The 5,177-nt window shown below is 55.8% G+C and overlaps 1 non-coding gene across 1 annotated transcript in view; it reads right to left on the reverse strand.

The window, feature by feature from the left end:
- The window catches only part of LOC124773187, a 1,909-nt gene extending 1,482 nt beyond the window's left edge, over positions 1-427 (reverse strand). Inside the window, exon 1 of the ribosomal RNA XR_007014516.1 lies at positions 1-427. This exon is cut by the window's left edge and continues 1,482 nt beyond it. This is a non-coding gene — a ribosomal RNA (small subunit ribosomal RNA).
- Between the last annotated feature and the right edge of the window lie 4,750 nt (positions 428-5,177).

Raw genomic sequence — 5,177 nt, forward strand, 5'->3', positions numbered from 1 at the left:
TGGTAGCCGTTTCTCAGGCTCCCTCTCCGGAATCGAACCCTGATTCCCCGTTACCCGTTACAACCATGGTAGGCGCAGAACCTACCATCGACAGTTGATAAGGCAGACATTTGAAAGATGCGTCGCCGGTACGAGGACCGTGCGATCAGCCCAAAGTTATTCAGAGTCACCAAGGCAAACGGACCGGACGAGCCGACCGATTGGTTTTGATCTAATAAAAGCGTCCCTTCCATCTCTGGTCGGGACTCTGTTTGCATGTATTAGCTCTAGAATTACCACAGTTATCCAAGTAACGTGGGTACGATCTAAGGAACCATAACTGATTTAATGAGCCATTCGCGGTTTCACCTTAATGCGGCTTGTACTGAGACATGCATGGCTTAATCTTTGAGACAAGCATATGACTACTGGCAGGATCAACCAGGGAGCTGCGCCAACTAGAGCTGAGCAGCCGGCCGCCCGGGAGTGTGTCCCGGGGGCCCGCGCGAACACGCAAGCGTCCGCTCAATCATTCTGCAAACAGGAGGAGGCTGAGCTCCCCTGCACAATACACCTCGAAACCCTCTCAGGTCCCGGCGGCGCGCAGCGCCGTCCCAAGTACTTGGTCGGGTTCGAGAGAGGCGCAATCGCCCGGAGTTAGGCGAGTAGACGCTTTCGGTGCGACCACCCGTGCTCCCAACTGAGCTTGCCGCTGCCGACAGAGGCCCGGGAGCGTGCTGTCGTGGCATTGCCGGCGGGAGACAACACGCGCCACCTACGGTGACCGGCAGCTCCAACGCCAGCGCCACAGAAGGACAAAAGCCCCACTTGGGTGCCGAAGCGAACTCTCCCAGCACAGCGCACGCGCCAACACATCCGCACAGCTGCGATACAAACCACCAGCGAGAACCGCTGGGGCGACCGAGCAGCAGACGGCGTCGCGGCGCCGAGCGCCGGGCGGCGGCGCATCCTCAACGCACACAGTCCTCAATCGGACCAGCACACTGAAGATGTCCACCGCGCTTCGCACCGGGCCCGCGAGGACCTACTTTGGCCGCACGGCGCCGCGCGCAGGGTGCGCCGGCGCGCAGCTGCGACGCCTGCCGCGTCCGTCGGCCGGCGCGCCTGCCACTGGCCGCCCCCACCAGCCGGCTGTAGCGCGTGCGCCCACGCACCGCGCGGCCAGCACGCCGGGAGGCGCCCCCTCACCGGCCGGGGACGGTCCCACCCAGCCACCACCGCGTATCGCTTCACACCCAGATGCCGTTCAGTTTCATCGGCATGGTGGGTATCGCTGGAACAACCGGTTAGTACCTCAACCTATCGTCGCCATCACCGATTCACCCCTAGCGAGAACAACCGCACCACAACGGGTTACCATTTCTTCATTTGCGTAACTTCACCAGAAAACGTAGGCGTCCATCGCCATTAGCAACTTCAACGATTATTGCATGCCTGTGTCAGGTGTCACGCCACACTACGTCTGCCCACATACACGCAACAAAATGTGCACGCCTAGACAATACGTGGAAGGTGGCCCCCGTACGTATGCGATGTCCATTGCTCGAACGACTGTCAACCGGCCTCTGTAGCATGTCGCAGATATGGAACGCGGTGCACCATGCTATCACGGTGTTTGAGGAGAGACGACTAGGTCCGAATACATCAACACACAGCTCATGCTGATCGCCATCCACGGCGTCCGTTCCTCCCACACGTCTCTATGGCGTACCACACTGCAATCCAGCTCTCATAGGGAGACGACACGTAGCTGCGTGCACAATATTTGCACTGTATGGTCCGCCGTTTTTGGGCGCAGTCGTTGTACGGTCACACATGTGCCACGATGTATCATTCAGTACATAAGGACGAATGTGCAGTACAGATTGTGGTTCACGCGTACGACATCAGCGGACAGTTGACACAGGCCGCACCACAACGTAGCCTGCGTACGTCGCATGCGAAGGGCATTGAACATGCAAACTTGTCACCAACCAGCTTGCGAAGGCAGGGGGCAAGGTGGGGACGTGGGGACGTGGGGAGGGGTGGGGGGGGGGGGGGGCGGCATGTACGTCCTGCTGCCATCCACATTACAGTGTACAGCAGGAGCATGTGGAAAGTCAGCAAGACTTGCAAGGTGTTTTAACATGAAGCGATACACAGGGGAGCGGGCAGTGCGAGTAGCGAACTATATTGCGAGGGTTGCGGTGTGGGCAACACTACACTAATTGAACGAGTCGTATAACAATTACAGAGCAGGTTTAGGCGACAACGTGGGTTACGTTAGCGGACAACGTGGGTTACGTTAGCGGACAACGTGGGTTACGTTAAGGCACAACATGGGTTACGTTAAGGCACAACATGGGTTACGTTAAGGCACAACATGGGTTACGTTAGGGCACAACATGGGGTTAGGTTAGGGGACAACATGGGTTAGGTTAGGGGACAACATGGGTTAGGTTAGGGGACAACATGGGTTAGGTTAGGGCACAACATGGGTTAGGTTAGGGCACAACATGGGTTAGGTTAGGGCACAACATGGGTTAGGTTAGGGCACAACATGGGTTAGGTTAAGGCACAACATGGGTTAGGTTAAGGCACAACATGGGTTAGGTTAAGGCACAACATGGGTTAGGTTAAGGCACAACATGGGTTAGGTTAAGGTACAACATGGGTTAGGTTAAGGTACAACATGGGTTAGGTTAAGGTACAACATGGGTTAGGTTAAGGTACAACATGGGTTAGGTTAAGGTACAACATGGGTTAGGTTAAGGTACAACATGGGTTAGGTTAAGGTACAACATGGGTTAGGTTAAGGTACAACATGGGTTAGGTTAAGGTACAACATGGGTTAGGTTAAGGTACAACATAGGTTAGGTTAAGGTACAACATAGGTTAGGTTAAGGTACAACATAGGTTAGGTTAAGGTACAACATAGGTTAGGTTAAGGTACAACATAGGTTAGGTTAAGGTACAACATAGGTTAGGTTAAGGTACAACATAGGTTAGGTTAAGGTACAACATAGGTTAGGTTAAGGTACAACATAGGTTAGGTTAAGGTACAACATAGGTTAGGTTAAGGTACAACATAGGTTAGGTTTAGGTTAGGTTACACGTTGTTGTAAGGAAAGGTGTAGGGGGGGGGGGCGGGGGCGGCAGGTTCCTTGATAGTGATTATAGTAAGTGAATGCTTGTGACATGATCAGATTTGTCACGTCAGGATGCACCCTTTGGCTTATTAGAGGCGGCGCTCCAATTCTATGCTTGTGTGAGACCTGTGTCTTTGACTCATGTCATTGTTTGTGCGCTGTGACAGGAGGTACTATTGTGATGTTGGGTGCACCGTTGTATAGGACATGTGTGGGTGTTTGGTGCCTGGTCTGCGCAATGGTGGATGTCGAAAGGCTGGGATATTGTATTTTCCGCATGGACCTCCTGGTCTGGTTGTGATAGTGTGGATTGTGTAATGTGGCGGAGAAGATGCACTGGATGTTGTTCCATGCTGGTGCTTACATATTGTATGTGCGCCCGTTAGAAGCAGAGAGTGGTGCGTGATCAGAGTGTCTGGCTGACGTGTGGTTCCCATTGTGGGCAGACTCTTTCAGCATGTATACGGACAGTTGTGTATATTTGCTGTAGTTTGATGGCTCTGCATTGATTACTAATCAGCGCCGTGTGTACGGGTAATCTGGTTCCAGTCCAAAATGTTCCATCTGTGTACATTAGTGACAAAGACTCTCCCCATGCAGTGGGGCTCGGTCTGTTATAGCTCTTCCGCGTAATATATTTGCCCCACGTTTTTGCGACTGCGAGTGCGAGTGCAACGCGCATGGGGACCGACATGCTGATGGCTCGGTATCGGACGCCGTACAGTGAGCAACGCGATCGCGTCTCTCGCTCGTAAGTGGTACAGGTCGCGGCTCATGTATAGGGACAGCGGGAATGTCGCATATTGGAAATAACTCTTCATGAAACGCAAGTTATAGGGGTGGATTGCACTTTACGAGTGCGGGAAACTTCCGCCGTTCATCCGCTGGAGGTGCGAGTTTGGCGGTTGGGGTGGTGCACGAACGGGTGCGGGTGGAGTCATTGCCGGTCCACGGCTTCGTGCGGCAGAGCCACTGGAGATTGGGTGCTATGGTCGACAGAGGCTGCAGGCTTTGTGGGTGGCGTCGAAAGGCGGGCACTGTGGCGCCATCGCTGTCTTAATCGGCTTGGCGTCGCATAGATGGCGGTATCGTCGTTGGAGGAGGTCATGTTGCGGGAGACCTACAGATGGCGGTATGTTTTGTGGTGCGGACGTAGTGTTGTCAGATGCGCATAGATGGCGGTATTGCATGTGGTGTCGCCCTATTTTCATAGATGGCAATACTGTTTTGCCGGCATGGGTGGCGTAGTTCCGTCGGATCCCTGTAGGTGGCAGTGTGCTATGTCTACTGTCGACACCCACGTCACCACTATCTATCTATCTATGTCCTAATACCTCGCCCCCCCCCGCCCCTACAGACTTATCACCACACACACTAACCGCCCCGGGGACTTGCCAACGACACACCCTATCCCAAGTCTATTTTCTTGCGGAGCATCATGTGTTATTATATTTTATTTCACATCCATCGGTTAGGGGTGGACGCCGTGGTACCACGGGACGGCGACAACGTACCAGACCCCGCCGGGCACCGCGACCGCCGCACGGCACCCACCCGACGCCGCCGCCTCCACGCGACGCCCCGGCCGGTGGGCCGACATCGACCGTCCGGCACCCACCGCGGCACCCGGCGCCGGCCGCCAAAGCGATACGCTATAGCGCGGCGGTACACACGGCGCCCGGCCGGCCGGCGCCGCCTCCCCGCGCGCACGGCGGCGGCACCCATCGCAGCGCCCACGCCAACCGATACGCCCCAGTCCGCCGCACCCACTGCAGCGCCCTGGGTGCGGCGCGCCCGCCCAGACCGATACGCCCAGAGATGCGACGTGCGGAAACTGAAAGCAAGGGGGGGCCCACGCGTACCCCTGCTGGCGACCAGCCCCTGGGGGTCTCGTCTCGCGACAAGACGAATCCCCCAAGCTAGGGCTGAGTCTCAACAGATCGCAGCGTGGCAACTGCTCTACCGAGTACAACACCCCGCCCGGTACCTAAGTCGTCTACAGACGATTCCGAGTCCCGACATCGAAATATAGACACCCATGGTCGACCG

This window comes from Schistocerca piceifrons, unplaced genomic scaffold (genome assembly GCF_021461385.2).
Source record: "Schistocerca piceifrons isolate TAMUIC-IGC-003096 unplaced genomic scaffold, iqSchPice1.1 HiC_scaffold_948, whole genome shotgun sequence".
Taxonomy (NCBI): domain Eukaryota; kingdom Metazoa; phylum Arthropoda; class Insecta; order Orthoptera; family Acrididae; genus Schistocerca; species Schistocerca piceifrons.